This window comes from Thalassophryne amazonica, chromosome 6 (genome assembly GCF_902500255.1).
Source record: "Thalassophryne amazonica chromosome 6, fThaAma1.1, whole genome shotgun sequence".
Taxonomy (NCBI): domain Eukaryota; kingdom Metazoa; phylum Chordata; class Actinopteri; order Batrachoidiformes; family Batrachoididae; genus Thalassophryne; species Thalassophryne amazonica.
Genome location: NC_047108.1, coordinates 24,296,249 through 24,317,226, shown reverse-complemented (window position 1 = coordinate 24,317,226; position 20,978 = coordinate 24,296,249). Strand labels below are relative to the sequence as shown.

Genomic DNA, 20,978 nt, shown 5'->3' with positions numbered 1-20,978 from the left:
ACCCGTTCTGACGCCATGTTTAGCTATCGGTTAGCACTAATGGCGGCGCAATTACTCGCAAATCGACACCACTTCCTAACCGAACATTACTTTAACATTTTGCGAAGAATGAACCCGCACTCCTCGTCTAATACAGCCGTACCAATTCCTCAAAACAAAATATGCGTTGATAAGTATTTATGAATGGATATATAAAGTGAACTGGTCAACTGTTGGTGACTCTGCGTAATACATATACGTGGTGTGTCCATAAAGTAACGGTCCCTTTTTATTTTTTTTTAAACTATATGGATTTCATTCATATGTTTTTACGTCAGGACATCCTTGAACCCTCGTGCGCATGCGTGAGTTTTTCCACGCCTGTCGGTGACGTCATTCGCCTGTGAGCACGCCTTGTGAAAGGAGTGGTCCCGCCCCCTCATCGGATTTTCATTGTCTGGAAACGGCGGAATTATCCATCAGAATTTTTCAGAAGCTGTTAGACTGGCACCTGGAAACCTTTCTAAAAATGTATCTGGCTTTTGGTGAAAATTTTACGGGCTTCACAGAGAATAAGGACTTTAACTACAGCTTTAAGGACCCCTTTAAGGACGGTCGGTGCGCCGCGCTCCGAGCTGCGACGTCGCGGCACAAACCACTGGATCATTTCTAAGCTGATGGCTCTGTGGATACGAGACCATCGTGTGCTCTTTCTCTGGTTATCACAAGAGCTGGACATCCGCCGTTTTCCGGCAGATTTCACTTTAACAAGAGATTTTGTCATGGAAAGCCGCGCGGAGGCTTCGCGCGTCACGACCGATTCGCTGATGAAGCGAGACAAAGGAACACCTCCGTTTTGGAGTGTTAGAGGACAAGTTTGGACATGCCCATCTCGGCTTTCAGTGCTTACCAGTCGAGTGAGTATAAGAGAACTTGCGGAGAGCTGGCGCACCGACCATCCTTAAAGGGTCCTTAAAGCTGTAGTTAAAGTCCTTATTCTCTGTGAAGCCCGTAAAATTTTCACCAAAAGCCAGATAAATTTTTCGAATGGTTTCCAGGTGCCAGTCTCTAACAGCTTCTGAAAAAATTCTGATGGAAAAAAAGTCCTTTTCATTCCGCCATTTCCAGACAATGAAAATCCGACGAGGGGCGGGACCACTCCTTCCACAAGGCGTGCTCACAGGTGAATGACGTCACCGACAGTCGTGGAAAAACTCACGCATGCGCACGATGGTTCAAGCATGTCTGACGTAAAAACATGAATGAAATCCATATAGTTTTAAAAAAAAATAAAAAGGACCGTTACTTTATGGACAGACCTCGTAAATAGCATCTACAAATAAGTTATAATGCAAATTTATCCATCACTTTACTTGAGCTCACACCAAATACTTTACTAACACCTTTAAAGGCTTTATAATAGTATTTTTAAGTTTACTAACGCGTTGATAAGCATTTATAAATGGACCAGAGGCAATTGCTCTAAGACTGCAAAGGAAGCTCAGCTTCCCCTAAAATGTCAAAAAATAAGTGATCAAATATATGCTGTTTAAATAGTGTGGACGCTGAGCATCCACAGAGTTCAATAGCGAAGCACAGAGTGCAGCGAAACGAGACGAGTCATTGGATAAATGCTGGGCTTTTTCCCGCCCATCAGACGCTCAGCGTCTCTGGGGGTCTATGGGGCAGTGGGCTGGCCTCGGCTGGCTCGGATGCTCAGCTTCTGCATGATGATTGGATGATCTGTCTGAGGCTGAATCCCTTTTTGATTGACAGCGAAATGAGCGAATCAGCGATCTTTTGGTGTAAACATCTGTGGGAGCATTTTTTAATTTTCATTCTGTTTTGAGTTGAACCGGAGACTTTCCTAATCCTCTTAGCAGCATTTTCTTCGAGCTTCTATTTCTGGTGGGGTTTTTTTGTAGCTGCTTGTGTTTGGAGACTGACTTCTATCACACTTTGACTTCTGTCGCAGTTTCTGTCCCTATCAATCAATCAATCAATTTTATTTATATAGCGCCAAATCACAACAAACAGTTGCCCCAAGGCGCTTTATATTGTAAGGCAAGGCCATACAATAATTACGTAAAAACCCCAACGGTCAAAACGACCCCCCTGTGAGCAAGCACTTGGCGACAGTGGGAAGGAAAAAACTCCCTTTTAACAGGAAGAAACCTCCAGCAGAACCAGGCTCAGGGAGGGGCAGTCTTCTGCTGGGACTGGTTTGGGGCTGAGGGAGAGAACCAGGAAAAAGACATGCTGTGGAGGGGAGCAGAGATCAATCACTAATGATTAAATGCAGAGTGGTGCATACAGAGCAAAAAGAGAAAGAAACACTCAGTGCATCATGGGAACCCCCCAGCCAGTCTACGTCTATAGCAGCATAACTAAGGGATGGTTCAGGGTCACCTGATCCAGCCCTAACTATAAGCTTTAGCAAAAAGGAAAGTTTTAAGCCTAATCTTAAAAGTAGGATGGTTGTCTGTCCTCCTGATCTGATTGGGAGCTGGTTCCACAGGAGAGGAGCCTGAAAGCTGAAGGCTCTGCCTCCCATTCTACTTTACAAAACCTAGGAACTACAAGTAAGCCTGCAGTCTGAGAGCAAAGCGCTCTATTGGGGTGATATGGTACTATGAGGTCCCTAAGATAAGATGGGACCTGATTATTCAAAACCTTATAAGTAAGAAGAAGAATTTTAAATTCTATTCTAGGATTAACAGGAAGCCAATGAAGAGAGGCCAATATGGGTGAGATATGCTCTCTCCTTCTAGTCCCCGTTAGTACTCTAGCTGCAGCATTTTGAATTAACTGAAGGCTTTTCAGGGAACTCTTAGGACAACCTGATAATAATGAATTACAATAGTCCAGCCTAGAGGAAATAAATGCATGAATTAGTTTTTCAGCATCACTCTGAGACAAGACCTTTCTAATTTTAGAGATATTGCGTAAATGCAAAAAGCAGTCCTACATATTTGTTTAATATGCACTTTGAATGACATATCCTGATCAAAAATGACTCCAAGACCAAGATTTCTCACAGTATTACTAGAGGTCAGGGTAATGCCATCCAGAGTAAGGATCTGGTTAGACACCATGTTTCTAAGATTTGTGGGGCCAAGTACAATAACTTCAGTTTTATCTGAGTTTAAAAGCAGGAAATTAGAGGTCATCCATGTCTTTATGTCTGTAAGACAATCCTGCAGTTTAGCTAATTGGTGTGTGTCCTCTGGCTTCATGGATAGATAAAGTTGGGTATCATCTGCGTAACAATGAAAATTTAAGCAATGCCGTCTAATAATACTGCCTAAGGGAAGCATGTATAAAGTGAATAAAATTGGTCCTAGCACAGAACCTTGTGGAACTCCATAATTAACCTTAGTCTGTGAAGAAGATTCCCCATTTACATGAACAAATTGTAATCTATTAGATAAATATGATTCAAACCACCGCAGCGCAGTGCCTTTAATACCTATGGCATGCTCTAATCTCTGTAATAAAATTTTATGGTCAACAGTATCAAAAGCAGCACTGAGATCTAACAGAACAAGCACAGAGATGAGTCCACTGTCTGAGGCCATAAGAAGATCATTTGTAACCTTCACTAATGCTGTTTCTGTACTATGATGAATTCTAAAACCTGACTGAAACTCTTCAAATAGACCATTCCTCTGCAGATGATCAGTTAGCTGTTTTACAATTACTCTTTCAAGAATTTTTGAGAGAAAAGGAAGGTTGGAGATTGGCCTATAATTAGCTAAGATAGCTGGGTCAAGTGATGGCTTTTTAAGTAATGGTTTAATTACTGCCACCTTAAAAGCCTGTGGTACGTAGCCAGCTAATAAAGATAGATTGATCATATTTAGCATTAATTAATGGTAGGGCTTCCTTGAGCAGCCTGGTAGGAATGGGGTCTAATTGACATGTTGATGGTTTGGATTAAGTAACTAATGAAAATAACTCAGACAGAACAATCTGAGAGAAAGAGTCTAACCAAATACCGGCATCACTGAAAGCAGCCAAAGATAACGATACGTCTTTGGGATGGTTATGAGTAATTTTTTCTCTAATAGTTAAAATTTTATTAGCAAAGAAAGTCATGAAGTCATTACTAGTTAAAGTTAAAGGAATACTCGGCTCAATAGAGCTTTGACTCTTTGTCAGCCTGGCTACAGTGCTGAAAAGAAACCTGGGGTTGTTCTTATTTTATTCAATTAGTGATGAGTAGTAAGATGTCCTAGCTTTACGGAGGGCTTTTTTATAGAGCAACAGACTCTTTTTCCAGGCTAAGTGAAGATCTTCTAAATTAGTGAGACGCCATTTCCTCTCCAACTTACGGGTTATCTGCTTTAAGCTGCGAGTTTGTGAGTTATACCACGGAGTCAGGCACTTCTGATTTAAAGCTCTCTTTTTCAGAGGAGCTACAGCATCCAAAGTTGTCTTCAATGAGGATGTAAAACTATTGACGAGATACTCTATCTCACTTACAGAGTTTAGGTAGCTACTCTGCACTGTGTTGGTATATGGCATTAGAGAACATAAAGAAGGAATCATATCCTTAAACCTAGTTACAGCGCTTTCTGAAAGACTTCTAGTGTAATGAAACTTATTCCCCACTGCTGGGTAGTCCATCAGAGTAAATGTAAATGTTATTAAGAAATGATCAGACAGAAGGGAGTTTTCAGGGAATACTGTTAAGTCTTCAATTTCCATACCATAAGTCAGAACAAGATCTAAGATATGATTAAAGTGGTGGGTGGACTCATTTACATTTTGAGCAAAGCCAGTTGAGTCTAATAATAGATTAAATGCAGTGTTGAGGCTGTCAAAATCGCCCACTATAATTATCTTATCTGAGCTAAGCACTAAGTCAGACAAAAGGTCTGAAAATTCACAGAGAAACTCACAGTAACGACCAGGAGGACGATAGATAACAACAAATAAAACTGGTTTTTGGGACTTCCAATTTGGATGGACAAAACTAAGAGCTTTCAAATGAATTAAAGCTCTGTCTGGGTTTTTGATTAATTAATAAGCTGGAATGGAAGATTGCTGCTAATCCTCCGCCTCGGCCCGTGCTACGAGCGTTCTGGCAGTTAGTGTGACTCGGGGGTGTTGACTCATTTAAACTAACATATTCATCCTGCTGTAACCAGGTTTCTGTAAGGCAGAATAAATCAATATGTTGATCAATTATTATATCATTTACTAACAGGGACTTAGAAGAGAGAGACCTAATGTTTAATAGACCACATTTAACTGTTTTAGTCTGTGGTGCAGTTGAAGGTGCTATATTATTTTTTTTTTGAATTTTTATGCTTAAATAGATTTTTGCTGGTTATTGGTGGTCTGGGAGCAGGCACCGTCTCTACGGGGATGGGGTAATGAGGGGATGACAGGGGGAGAGAAGCTGCAGAGAGGTGTGTAAGACTACAACTCTGCTTCCTGGTCCCAACCCTGGATAGTCACGGTTTGGAGGATTTAAGAAAATTGGCCAGATTTCTAGAAATGAGAGCTGCTCCATCCAAAGTGGGATAGATGCCGTCTCTCCTAACAAGACCAGGTTTCCCCAGAAGCTTTGCTAATTATCTATGAAGCCCACCTCATTTTTTGGACACCACTCAGACAGCCAGCAATTCAAGGAGAACATGCGGCTAAACATGTCACTCCCGGTCCCATTGGGGAGGGGCCCAGAGAAAACTACAGAGTCCGACATTGTTTTTGCAAAGTTACACACCGATTCAATGTTAATTTTAGTGACCTCCGATTGGCGTAACCGGGTGTCATTACTGCCGACGTGAATTACAATCTTACCAAATTTACGCTTAGCCTTAGCCAGCAGTTTCAAATTTCCTTCAGTGTCGCCTGCTCTGGCCCCCGGAAGACAATTGACTATGGTTGCTGGTGTCGCTAACTTCACATTTCTCAAAACATCCCTACCGAGCAGCGAGTGCTGCTGAGCCCCTCCACCATCACAAAGCACTCACAGGCAGACAAACTTCACACTAGCCTCGTGCCAGTCCCAGCTAGCGAGCTAGCTAGGTAGCAAGCTGCACATAATGGCAGACAATTTGAATGTTGTGGACCGGATTTTGGCGAAGCCTTTTGATAGTCTTCCTTACGAATAAAAACTTAGAGTTAAACAGCAGGACAGATCAACTCCTCAGATTAATTTGGTGCAAAAGGTGGGGAAAAGTAACAGGTCTTTTCAGCTGTCCTGGTATGACAAAGTGAGCTGGCTGCCTGGAAGTGCTGTAACAAATAAAATGTACTGTTGGCCATGCCTCTTGATGAAACCATCTCAGGGATGTGTTGTCTGGTCAAAAGTGGGTTTTTGGGATCTGTCCAACTTTGACAGGGCATACAGAAGGCATGAAAAAACAATGAACATGTGAGTGCATGTGCAAGGTTAAGTTACCTGGGCAGAGTCAGGGTTGAGCATGTAATCAATGAAGGCGCTCGCATTCAAGTGGCAAAACATAATGAAGCAGTTAAACAAAACAGAGCTTTCCTAAACCGCCTTATTGATGTGACTTCCTTGCTTGGCCGTCAGGAGCTGTCATTTAGGGGGCATGATGAGAGTGTTGAATCATCCAACAAGGGAAATTACAGGGAGTTTAATGAAACATTAGATAAATGTGACTCTGTCCTGGCCACACAATTCCAGTCATCAGCTGTGTTTTCTGGTATGTCCCATGCAATCCAAAATGACTTGATCTCTGTTCTTTCAGCCACTGTTTCTGATGAGATCAAGGATGAAATCTAGGCTGCTCCCTTTTTTGAATGGCAGGTGGATGAAACAACTGATATAGCTTGCCATGCTCAACTCTCTGTCGTTGTTCGCTATGTGGATAGGGCAGGTAAAATTCAGGAGCGCTTTATTGGATTTTTTGATGTTTCTGGGGGAAGAGATGCTCAGTCTGTTTTTGAAGTCTTGAATGAGAACATGCAGGGCTACAATTTCAGGGAGAAACGTGTGGCGCAAACCTATGATGAGGCTGCTGTCATGGCTTCAGCTCTTAATGGTTTGCAGGCCAAAATTAAAGCAATAGCCCCCAGTGCAATGTTTGTGCATTGCTATGCACACAGACTGAATCTGGTTCTGTCTCAGGGGGCTAAATACTTATCTGAGTGCAGAATATTTTTTGTATCACTCTCTGGGTTTGCCACATTTTTCTCAAAATCCACAAAGAGGATGTCTTTTCTTGAGTCTGCGGTCTGCTCAAGGTTGCCCAGAAATGCTCCTACTCGATGGAATTTCACATCACGGATAGTGAGCACTGTGGCAAACAATTATGATGCCCTCCTGCAAACATTTGAGATGATCATTGCAGATAAGTCCATGGATGATGACACATTAGACTGTGCCAAAGGCCTTCTGATGAAACTGGAGGATTTTGAGTTTGTGTTCATGTTGTACACATATGAACAACTCTTTTCAGAGACTGATGTGGTGTTTGACATTGTCCAGCAGAGAGCTATGGATGTTCTGTACTGCAAGAAAAGAATTGAGTCTTTTCTTGCTTTTGTCAAAGACAAGAGGTCAGAGGGGGCTTTCCAAGCTGTTCATGCCAGAGCAGCAGATCTCACATCAGACCCACAAACTGAGCCCATGAGAAAACACCGTCTGTCACAACTACAGGATCCCAAGGAGCGCTACAGAAATCTGTACATGGCCATCCTAGACAATCTCACAGAGCAGTTACCTCGGCATTTTGCAAATTTGGAAAGTCTGCGCTTCTTGGAATTGGTCAATCCAGGGCAATTTGATGAGATGAGACAAGTGTTTCCAGAGGAGGCATTTCAGAGTGTCCTGAAAGTTTTGGCCAGTTCTTTGATTCAGGGAGACTGAGGTCTGAACTTCAAGTCCTATATTCAAACCAGGACTTGCAGGGCAACAGGGGAAAGCTATGTGATTTCTTGCTGTTTCTGAAAGACATGGAGTTGGACAGTGCAATGCCTCAGGTGTACAAACTATTGTCATTAGTGGCAACGATTTGGAGCTACATCTGCAGGTGTAGAGAGGAGCTTCTCCTGTTTAAAGCGGCTCAAGTCTTACACCCGCAACACCATGGGCCAAGGCCGTTTAAGCAGCCTAGCTCTGCTGGCCATTTGGAGGACACTAGTCAAGTCCCTGGAAAAGACGCCTTGTTGGTACGACAGGGTCACAGATCATTTTCTTGAAAAGGAACAGGGGGAAGAATTTACATATTAATAAACCGACACATTTTATGATGTAGGCCGAAATTGAGCTTCCCCTCCTTGAAAGACCAGCATCCGCCACTGAAATGGACATATATAGTAAGTGAATTGGTCAACTGTTGGTGACTCTGAGTATAATATGTAATTAGCATCTACAAATGAGTTAAAAATGCAAATTTAGCCATCACTTTAGTTAAGCTCATACTAACAGCTTGTAAAGGCTTTATAATAGTATTTTTAAGTTTACTAATGTGTTAAGTATTTATAAATGTACATATAAAAGTGAATTCGTCAACTGTTTCAGATTGTGATTAAAATATATATTAAGCATATACAAATGAGTTATAAAACAAATTTAATCACCACAAGGATATTACAAATGCTTAATGCTCAGTTAAGGCTTATTCATACATTGAAAGAAGAATTTGTACATAGATAAAGTCTTTAAAACTGCATATTTGTAGTGATGGGGAAAGAGACTTGAGCTTTGTACATTATTAACAAATGATACATAAAGTATTGAGGAATAAGGAAAAGTAGTTAATGCAATCTTTACAAATGTTATAACTGATACATTGAGCATCAACTAATGGTTGATTATTGCTTAGTAAAGGCTTAATAATTTGTGAGGGAAAAATGTAAAGACAATAAAAATATGATTTGTAAAGTGTTTTTATCACTAATGAATAATGTCTGATTTTATGTTTGTAAATGATGAACTATTAATGATCAACTTTTCTTAAATGCTTTATAGAGAATTAAAAAAATCATTTATAAATGTTTTATAAAGACATTACATATTTTGTTATTAATAATTATTTAGCCATCTAATTATGTTCTTACCAATGAGTAGCTAATAAAAAAGAATGCTTTGTACATGTTTTACAAGTAGTTCTTTAAGAATTTACTTACATTTTATAAATGCTTTACTAATGTTTTGTATCGTGCAGTTAACATAAAGTGTTATCAACTTTTCACACCAGCTTAGGAAAAATGGAATGTTGTACAGTATTTTCAAAAAAATCAGTTTGGTTGCCATGGAAACACACTATGCTGGAGAAGGGCCAAAATTAGCTCTTGTGGCTACTGCAGTGGTCACATTTTCACTGTTTTTAGACACAGCATACAGAGAGATCAGTTTACATACAAATGAACATTACATATCAACTGAATGAGCAGATTCTATAGATTTCAGAAATATGTCATACATGTGTACCTTTGACCTGTTAGGCAATGGTGTGAAGTTACCTCCTATTTCAAAATGTGGAAAAAATGAAATATTCGCAATATTGCGCTGCCTATTGTCACTATGCAGACCATGACTGGCTATTTTATCGATTTATATTTTGAAGCGGGACATCTCAGCTTGACATTTATCAAATAAAATCCAATCACATTGGATGCTGGGTGAATCTGTGAAAAGTAAAAATTGTTCCAATTTTCAAACATAGCAAAAAGAACAAAAACAGCAAGTTTAGTTACCTATCTGTCTTCAGATTATAACAATACCCTTCTCATCATATGACATTTAAAAAACCCTCCCATAGACCATGGGTGTATAATTAAAAATTGTTGCCTTTTATATAAAGTAGTATCATGTTTTAGAAGATGTGACCCTTTTATTAAATAACTGAGATTTGGGCGAAAATGGTGACAATGGTAAAATTTACCGGATCTCTGCATATTTGTGGATCATCTATAGACTTTATCATCATATCTCATTTAAAGTGTCACACTGACCATCCAAATATCATTTAAAGTTGTTGCCTTTAATATGAAGTGCCTGTATGTCTCATGAATGTGACTTTATTTTCAAGTGATGGGAAATTGCGCGAAAGCATTGAAAAGTGTAAAATTGATGGGTCCTTTGCATATGTGTAGATTATACCCCCGTTACGCATAGTCGGAATCACACAGAGTGGTGTCGGACTTTTGAATTGGCGCACATCCGAAAGATGTCGTATTTCAGTTCCAAAATGTTCTGACAGCCATCTGTGGAAGTCCACACAGTTGGTCAAAATCGGCCGGTGTCCCCGAGTGTGATGCTCATGTTCAAAACTCTCTTGGCGCCGCCGAGATGGGACACCTATCCTTCAGCGGTCCATGTGTTATCTGAGGACCATCTGATCAGTGTACATATTCCAATGGCAAAACAGGATCTGAAATGATTTGAGCGCATACAAGGGAACCTTGAGATGGATCTGGCACGATATGCCTGCCGATATGACCTGCACGTGCCATGTATAATGTCTTATCATATACCTATAAATGTTACGCCAATATGATTGGATAAAACAGAAAAGAATAAATAGCAATACACCCTTTTCGCAGATGGGTGATATTTTTCATACCACCCGAGTAATCAGCCATGGCAACAGGGTGTATGGTTTTCTTCAGGGTGTATAAAGCCATATTCATTGGTGAACAACTTGATAACTGATATATTGATGAAATTCGTCTGCAGAGCACACTAGAAATGGCAGCAAATTCGGAATTTTGCTTGGCTTCCTGGCAAGTATTCCTTGTGATGCGATTGGATTTTTTTTTTTTTTTTTACATATATGGTATATGGGTTTTTTTTTTGGTTTTTTTTGGTAGCTTTTTTGCATAGCAAATTCATGTCCTCCATAAATAAATTCAATTTTCAAATTATTGACTTCTTTGACAAAAAAAATTAATTTTTCTGACAAGAAGAGATGTGCTGCTTGATATTTATGTGGTAAAAGTCTGCCATTGAATTTTCTCACATTTATTGTGCTCTGAAAATGCCTATTTTGCCAATGTTTCACATCTGTAAAATGGCACATTTTAGCCTAAAAAAAGACTGGTTACCATGGCAACCACTGAAGGATATGTTAAAATATTGTGTGACAGTTATACACTAGCCAAATACTGTTCATACACCTAATTTCATTGAAATCGGTGAGATGTCTACTTTCCATGTTTTGGGCCCTTGTGGCTGATTTTCACAGTCAGCTGCTCTTAAGCAGCCATAATGTGCACATGTAAATTTGTTTATGTGAGGATGGAATAAAAAATGATAACGTTTTTGCTTCTGCAGGAGATCCTTGTACCATCTCTTCTCAGATGGAGCTGGAAGAGGCTTTTCGCATCTACAGTCGATCCAAAAAGTCTGGACTCCTTCTGCATGGTGAGTGAGCTTCAAAGTGTTTTTTTCTTCCCATTAATGGCTTTCTTGAATAATCTATGAAACCTGCATCCCATCTGTCCTTGTCAGCTCCTATAGCATTGGTGGTTTTTGTGGTTAATATCTGTATATTTTTAATTACAGTGAGGAAAATAAGTATTTGAACACCCTGCGGCTTTGCAAGTTCTCCCGCTTAGAAATCATGGAGGGGTCTGAAATTTTCATTTTAGGTGCATGGCCACTGTGAGAGACAATGTATGATTTTTTTAAATAATTTATTTGTTAGTTACTGCTGCAAATAAGTATTTGAAGCTTACCAACCAGCAAGAATTCTGGCTCACACAGACCTGTTAATTTGTCTTTAAGAAGCGCTCTTATTCTGCACTCTTTACCAGTATTAATTGCACCTGTTTGAACTTGTTACCTGAATAAAAGACACCTGTTCACACACTCAATCAATCACACTCCAACCTGTCCACCATAGCCAAGACCAAAGAGCTGTCTAAGGACACCAGGGACAAAACTGTAGACCTGCATAAGGCTGGGATGGACTACAGGACAACAGGCAAGCAGCTTGGTAGAAGACAACAACTGTTATGATTATTTATTAGGAAGTGGAAGAAACACAAGATGACTGTCAGTCTGCCTCGGTCTGAGATTCCATTGCAAGATCTCACTTTGTGGGGTAAGGATGATTCTGAGAAAGCTCAGAACTACACAGGAGGACCTGGTCAATGACCTGAAGAGAGCTGGAACCACAGTCACAAAGATTACATTAGTAACACATGATGCTGTCATGGTTTAAAATCCTGCAGGACAGCAAGATCCCCCTGCTCAAGCCAGCACATGTCCAGGCCCATTTGAAGTTCACCAGTGACCATCTGGATGATCCAGAGGAGGCATGGGAGAAGGTCATGTGGTCAGATGAGACCAGAATAGAGCTTTTTGGAATCAACTCCACTTACCCTGTTTAGAGGATCAGAACAACCCCAAGAAAACCATCCCAACCGTGAAGCATGGAGGTGGAAACATCATACTCTGGCGGTGCTCTTCTGCAAAGGGGCCAGGACGACTGCACCATATTGAATGGAGGATGGATGGGGTCATGTATGCGCGATTTTGGCAAACAACCTCCTTCCCTCAGTAAGAGCATTGAAGATGGGTCATGGCTGGGTCTTCCAGCATGACAATAACCCAAAACGCACAGCCAGGGCAACCAAGGAGGGGCTCCGTAAGAAGCATTTCAAGGTCCTGGAGTGGCCTGGCCAGTCTCCAGACCTGAACTCAATAGAAAATCTTTGGAGGGAGCTGAAACTCCAAACCTGAAAGATCTAGAGAAGATCTCTATGGAGGATTGAGCAAAATCCCTGCTGCAGTGTGTGCAAACTTGGTCAAGAACTACAGGAAACGTTTGACCTCTGTAATTGCAAAGGCTACTGTACTAAATATTAACATTGATTTTCACAGGTGTTCAAATACTTATTTGCAGCAGTAACATACAAATAAATGATAAAAAAATTGTACATTGTGATTTTTTTTTTTTTTTTTTTACATTATGTCTCTCACAGTGGACATGCACCTAAGATGAAAATTTCAGACCCCTCCATGATTTCTAAGTGGGAGAACTTGCAAAATCGCAGGGTGTTCAAATATTTATTTTTCTCACTGTATATCTAATCTTATTACCATCAGTCCTCTTTAAAAACATGATATTAAAGAGTTTTAAAGGCCAGCCATGTATTTGCTACACTGGAAAATCTTTAGAAACTCATAAGGACATGAAAAGCATTGATGGGGAGAAAGAAGTATGTTTAGGAAATGACAAGGTACTTAAAAAGGTGTTTGCAATCATTTAAGTAACATTTCAAGATACTTAAAATCACTTGGATTTAAATAAAAAAAATTGTTATAAATTATAAAGAGTAGGGCACAATCTAATAACTTTGTCTAGAGCAGGATGACATCCACAAAGAAGCCACCAAGACCTCTCTGAAGCAGTTACATGTTTCAGCGCCTGTGATTGGAGAGACTGTGCGTACAACTTTTTATTCTGTTGCTTCACTAGTAATAGCTTTGTGACAGGTGACATGGCACAAAAGACGTAAAGAAAACATGGGAGACCCTAACTTTAATTCAGAAGGATTCACTTGTTTTTCCAGGCCCACTAATACTCATTGACACCCCCCCCCCCCCCAACTGTTGTGTGGAAAAAAGGGAGACACTCAGAAATGTAAAAGATAAAGTGAAGTGATGTACGAGGTCTGTTAGAAAGTATCCGACCTTTTTATTTTTTCAAAAACCATATGGATTTGAATCACACGTGATTGCATCAGCCAAGCTTGAACCTTCGTGCGCATGCGTGAGTTTTTTCACGCCTGTCGGTTGCGTCATTCGCCTGTGAGCAGGCTTTGTGTGAGCAGTGGTCCACCCCTCTCGTCGGATTTTTATTGCGAATAAATGTCTGAACGATTTGGAGCTTTGCTGCATCAATTTTTTCAGAAACTGTGAGAGACCTCCAGGTGGTAACCATTCGGAAAATTCAAATGGCTTTGAGGGACGATTTTATGGGGATTACACAGATTAAGGAGTGCTCCAGCCAGTTTAAACACCGCTCACAGCTGCTGAGAGTGCGCCGCGCTCCGAGTGCCGATCGACAGGCTGAAACAACCAGATCATTTCCGACATGAAGGCTTTGTTGATCCGGGACGTCGTCTGACTTACACAAAAATGGCAGGAGACATGGACATCAGTACTTTTTCGGCACATTCCACTGTTACAGGAGTTTTTTTTCATGGAAAGAAAAGCGGACGGATGCGCCACCGTGCCGTTCATGGCGCGGCACAAAACCACCTCCGTGTTGGTCTCACAGGACGGCTTTTAGATGGCTTTCAGACGGCTGCTGGTGGGTTTTCAGTCATGTGACTAACCGAGAAATTGTGGATGAGCCTGGACATTCCAGAACATGTCCTGTGAGGCTTCATCACGGCGTTGCTTTGCGCCATGCGGCTCCACCGCGACGCACGGAATTCCTCCGCACGTCTGTCTCAATGTGCCGAAAAAGTGCTGATGTCCACGTCTTCCGCAATTCCTGTGCTAGTCAGAAGATGTCCCAGATAAAACATAGTGTCCAGTTTGGAAATGAACGGCACATTCCACTGTTACAGGAGTTTTTGTCATGGAAAGAGGAGCGGAGGAATTCCGCGCGTTGCGGCGGTGCCGCATGGTGCAAAGCAACACCATGATGAAGCCTCACAGGACATGTTCTGGCATGTCCAGGCTCATCCACAATTTCCCAGTTAGTCACACAACTGAAAACCCACCGACAGCCATCTGAAAGCCGTCCTGTGAGACCAACATGGAGGTGGTTTTGTGCCGCGCCATGAGCGGCACGGTGGCGCATCCGTCCGCTTTTCTTTCCATGAAAAAAACTCCTGTAACAGTGGAATGTGCCGAAAAAGTACTGATGTCCACGTCTCCTACCATTTTTGTGTAAGTCAGACGACGTCCCGATCAACAAAGCCTTCACGTTGGAAATGATCTGGTTGTTTCTGCCTGTCGATCGGCACTTGGAGCGCGGCGCGCTCTCAGCAGCTGTGGGCGGTCTTTAAACCGGCTGGAGCACTCCTTAATCTGTGTAATTCCCATAAAATCGTCCCTCAAAGCCATTTGTATTTTCTGAATGGTTACCACCTGGAGGTCTCTCACAGTTTCTGGAAAAAATTGATACAACAAAACTCCATATCGTTCAGACATTTATTCGCAATAAAATCCAACGAGAGGGGTGGACCACTGCTCACACAAAGCCTGCTCACAGGCGAATGACGCAACCGACAGGCGTGAAAAAACTCACGCATGCACACGAAGGTTCAAGCTTGGCTGATGCAATCACACGTGATTCAAATCCATATGGTTTTTTGAAAAAAAATAAAAAGGTCGGATACTTTTCTAACAGACCTCGTACTCATTATTTATGTAAGCCCCAGTCCAGCATTTATGGTTTTGCAAAAAAAAGAACTACTTCTCACAGTACAATACACAATTATTTTTGATATTAAAGAATACCAAAAGACTAGGCTGACTCAGTTTCAGCTTCACTAACCACATCAATAACTGCATGGGTACAATATGTTTGGTATAAGCAAAATTTAATGTGTATATTTGTTGTCAGAATCCCACCAGTATCACTGACAGACCTCTGGGTGCATGTGCACCATTTTCCTCCAAAGCTTAAGTCCAGGCAACCCTGGTACAACATGTCCCCACAAAGGAGATGGCACCCTATGTGGCCTGTGTGGCTCCAGTTAGTAACCCTCATTCATGCGCTGCAGAACGACAGGCTTGCTGTCTCACAAACCATCAGTTAGACCTCAGTAAGAATCAAAGTTTTATAGTTGCTTTTTTATGACACAGTGGTTTTAGCAGCAGCAGTTTTTGGTGTGAAAGGAGTTGTTCAGAAGTTTTTAACAGTATGAATGGTAATGGAGAGTTTCATGACAAAAACATAAACAATGCTAAGTAAATGCTTATTTGGCTGTATTTTTTGTTGGCGTTATTAACAAAATATTTCTGGCCTGTGAGAGGTCTTGTTGGCCTAGCGGCCCACTTGATAATACTGCTGAGGGAAACACTGTCTCCACAAACTTTTAAATGTTCTTGTGTTGTTCCTGACGTGAAAAATAAGGATGCAAGATTATGGCTGACATTCGATCTGACAGATACTGATGTATGCACATCGGGGGCCTAATTTATAACTGTTGCACAGACACAAAATAAGACGTAAAGGACACATATGGTGAGCATTACACACCGAATGATGCCACGTATGAGTGCGTCATAACTCGGCAACACTTCATCGCACTTGTCGCATATACATGTACTTTATCATGAATTAAAAATCAGTGTTGTTAGATGTGATAGTGTCTTATATTTATTTCAGAAGGACTGTTCAATTGTTAAACGTATAAGTCATCAGTGTACCGCTGCTGCTGAATTAATAGTGGCCATGACAGCATTCTCACCATCATTTGGACAAGAACGTAAGGTCCTGTCTGCTGCTGCTGGCATGAAACAACAGAAAGCTGAAGAGGAAAGACGTGCAATACAGAAAGCAGCTAAAGCTCTTAAACAGTTGGCAGCCTTCTACAACCCCTGGCAAAAATTATGGAATCACCGGCCTCAGAGGATGTTCATTCAGTTGTTTAATTTTTTAGAAAAAAAGCAGATCACAGACATGACACAAAACTAAAGTCATTTCATATGGCAACTTTCTGGCTTTAAGAAACACTATAAGAAATCAAGAAAAAAAGATTGTGGCAGTCAGTAACGGTTACTTTTTTAGAGCAAGCAGAGGAAAAAAATATGGAATCACTCAGTTCTGAGGAAAAAATTATGGAATCACCCTGTAAATTTTCATCCCCCAAATTAACACCTGCATCAAATCAGATCTGCTCATTGGCATTGACCCTATGTGTCTTTTTGCAAGGAATGTTTTTGCAGTTTTTGCTCTATGGCAAGATGCATTATCATCTTGAAAAATGATTTCATCATCCCCAAACATCCTTTCAATTGTCCAAAATATCAACATAAACTTGTGCATTTATTGATGATGTAATGACAGCCATCTCCCCAGTGCCTTTACCTGACATGCAGCCCCATATCATCAATGACTGTGGAAATTTACATGTTCTCTTCAGGCAGTCATCTTTATAAATCTCATTGGAAAGTTCCAGCATCACCACCTTGCCCAATGCAGATTCGAGATTCATCACTGAATATGACTTTCATCCAGTCATCCACAGTCCACAATTGCTTTTCCTTAGCCCATTGTAACCTTGTTTTTTTCTGTTTAGGTGTTAATGATGCCTTTCGTTTAGCTTTTCTGTATGTAAATCCCATTTCCTTTAGGCGGTTTCTTACAGTTCGGTCACAGACGTTGACTCCAGTTTCCTCCCATTCGTTTCTCATTTGTTTTGTTGTACATTTTTCGATTTTTGAGACATATTGCTTTAAGTTTTCTGTCTTGACGCTTTGTCTTCCTTGGTCTACCAGTATGTTTGCCTTTAACAACCTTCCCATGTTTGTATTTGGTCCAGAGTTCAGACACAGCTGACTGTGAACAACCAACATCTTTTGCAACATTGCGTGATGATTTACTCTCTTTTAAGAGTTTGATAATCCTCTCCTTTGTTTCAATTGACATCTCTCATGTTGGAGCCATGATTCATGTCAGTCCACTTGGTGCAACAGCTCTCCAAGGTGTGTTCACTCCTTTTTAGATGCAGACTAACAAGCAGATCTGATATGATGCAGGTGTTAGTTTTGGGGATGAAAATTTACAGGGTGATTCCATAATTTTTTCCTCAGAATTGAGTGATTCCATATTTTTTTCCTCTGCTTGGTCTAAAAAAGTAACCGTTACTGACTGCCACAATCTTTTTTTCTTGATTTCTTATAGTGTTTCTTAAAGCCAGAAAGTTGCCATTTGAAATGACTTTAGTTTTGTGTCATGTCTGTGATCTGCTTTTTTTTCTACAAAATTAAACAACTGAATGAACATCCTCCGAGGCCGGTGATTCCATAATTTTTGCCAGGGGTTGTAGTTAGATGCCTGGTTGAATTTCTTCTGGACCGCCATGCTTGTGTCGAGTGGCAGTGATGAGTTATTTTTGCTGGTCAAATTATATGAAGAGAGATTTTATCTTAATAAAGAGAGCTGTGCAGCAACGTCAGTGCAAAGGATTCTGGGAACTATCACAAAAAATAATTGTCCAGTTATTTGATTATTTGGGAAGTTTTATGCTTATGGAAAGATTTTTATAGTTTGCTAAAGCATCTTAAACTTGTTAAAGTTATGTCAATAAGTGAGCGTGGTGTCAGAATAAACAAGAAACGTGCAGTACCATAGGTGAACAATCATTGCGGATGGTGGGTTTAAAAGTACAAGTGGGGGCGCTGTTGCTACTCACTGTATTTACTGTGCTTTATCATCCCACTGCTGTGACCATGCGCCTCCATTTCTGTTTCAAAAATATGAGGCAGATCATTGTATGCACATTTCAAAGTAGTGGTTGATGCCAATTTAGCTTAAAGGACTTGTCGCACTGAAGTCATAACAATTTAGATTTAGGCTGTTAGTGACCATCTGATGATCCACCGGGATTACTGTGTGCACTTCCGTGACCGGTTTCAAAGTATATGCCATTCATAGCAAACAGCTATGAATGGCATTCTTCCGAAAACAAGCACTCGTGAGTACTCGTGTGTTTCCGACAGGTGATGTAGTTACTAGACGTGTCCCAGCGTGCACTTCAATGGAATATAGCTGCTAACGTTATGAACTGAGGCACAGATTAATTCCAAAATTGACATAAGTGTGATGTCATATTATGATGACTTGTTTTTAAGTGAAAACTGTTAAATTTGATGCATTCATGGTAAAAGCAGCAGCCCTGAGAAGATTCAGTGCACCTGCAGCCATGAGCCATAAATGTAGCCTGTCAATAATGATCTCTGCTGGAGGATCAGTTTTGTGCATGATTAATTGTGAGTGTTATCAATAAAATCTAAAAAAATACATCTGCTCCTGGGGAGAAATGTCATGCTGACATTCATGTTCACAGTGGTAGGAGCATCATCTGCACAGCGCGTGCGTGCGTGCACACACACACACACACACACACACACACACACACACACACACACACACACACACACACACACACACACACACACAAATTCCAGCTCCAAATACACACAAAGTAAAAAAAAAAAAAAGCTTCCCAAAAACACAAAAGGGGTAAAATGCTAAACATGCCAGACTCACCCAGAGGTATGTTTCCAAATGTAAACTCCACACAGTCAAAGCCCCCATGCATGCACATGCATGATCGTCGGCTTCAGCTCTGCCCTCAGTTTTCTTACCATTGTGGCACGTAAAGTCCATTAACTCCTGGAAATAATGTATTCTGACTTTTTCCAATGTAACAAATCCATCTCCATGTCAGGAAGTCTGTTAAAAACAGCACCATGGAGATGTCCTCACATCCATGTACAGAGCTTCAGTAAACCAGTATCCACACAAAGAGCAGGTCACCACACTAGGTTCTGAAAAAGCTAAGCATTTCGGGGTGAAGTGTGTCGTCTCCTGTCTGTAAATCCGACCCATCACTTTCAAACGGCAGCACAGATGCTTTGTTTTTTGGACGGAGCAGGTTTGTTTCTGTCTGTCTCATCAGGATGTTTCAGCTCATTCTAAAATGTATGTCACATGCCGAGAATTGCCGAGTAAGAAGTTTTCTGGAAATGCGCCTGCTAACGCTCAGAGTGAGAGGAATAAAATACATCATTGACCACTAATTATTAGCACATTTGTGCGGAGAGACTTACAATCATGAGTACTTTTATGTTGTCTTGATAACTGGGATGTTAAAAACCATGCGACATGTCCTTTAGGGCCCCTTCACACATAATACGAAAGACGCAGAAACCGGAAAAAAGTCTGTGAACCAAAAACAAAATGGGAAACAAAACATTCCACCTGCTGTCTGGAGGAATATATACGAGGTCTGTTAGAAAAGTATCTGACCTTTTTATTTTTTTCAAAAACCTGATGGGTTTGAATCACGTGTGCTTGCATGAGCCAACCTTGAACCTTCGTGCACATGCGTGAATTTTTTTTCACGCCTGTCGATTGCGTCGTTTGCTTGTAAGCAGCCTTTGTGTGAGGTGTGTGTCGTGCGCTCGGCGTTTTTTCATTCCAAGGAAAAAGACGGAACAACTGGAGCAGCGTGACTGCATCAAATTTTGCCAGAAACTGGGCGACAGCCAGGTGGAAACCATTCGGATTATTCAGACGGCTTTCGGTGACGATCCTATGTGCATCACACAGATTAAGGAGCGGTACAACCGGTTTAAAGATGTCCGCACAACGGTGGAGAGCGAGCCACGCTCCGGGCGGCCGTCAACATGCTGAAATGATCAGATCATTTCCAAAATGAACGCTGTGGTGATGCAGGACCGTCATGTGACTGTCCGAGAAATTGCGGAAGAGGTGGACATCAGCACTTTTTCGGCACATTCCACTGTGATAGAAGATTTGGCCATGAAAAGGAGTGGCGGCGAAATTCTTTCCTGAAGCTTCTGACGGTGGAGCAGAAGCGCCTTTGCATGGAAGTCTCACAGGTCAGGTTGTGACATGCTCACCTCTTCCACAATTTCTCGGATAGTCACACGACTGAAAAGCCACCGAAAGCCGTCTGAATCTTCCAAATGGTGGAAGAAGTGGGCATCATTTTTCGGAGTCCAGCATGTCCTGTGAGACTTCAACACGGAGGCACTTTTGCTCCACTGTCAGAAGCTTCAGGAAAGAATTTCGCCGCCACTCCTTTTCATGGCCAAATCTTCTGTCACAGGGGAATGTGCCGAAAAAGTGCTGATGTCCACCTCTTCCGCAATTTCTCGGACAGTCACACGACGGTCCCGCATCACCACAGCGTTCACTTTGGAAATGATCTGATCATTTCAGCATGTTGACGGCCGACGGAGAGTGGCTCGCTCTCCACCGTTGTGCGGATGACTTTAAACCGGTTGTACCGCTCCTTAATCTGTGTGATGCCCAGGCGTGAAAAAGTTCACGCATGCGCACGAAGGTTCA

The 20,978-nt window shown here is 41.3% G+C and overlaps 1 long non-coding RNA gene across 1 annotated transcript in view; it reads left to right on the top strand.

Moving 5' to 3' along the window:
• The window catches only part of LOC117511964, a 58,233-nt gene that overhangs the window by 35,410 nt on the left and 1,845 nt on the right, over positions 1 to 20,978 (top strand). Inside the window, exon 3 of the long non-coding RNA XR_004561163.1 lies at positions 11,243 to 11,329. This is a non-coding gene — a long non-coding RNA (uncharacterized LOC117511964). The remainder of the gene's footprint in view (positions 1 to 11,242; positions 11,330 to 20,978) is intronic.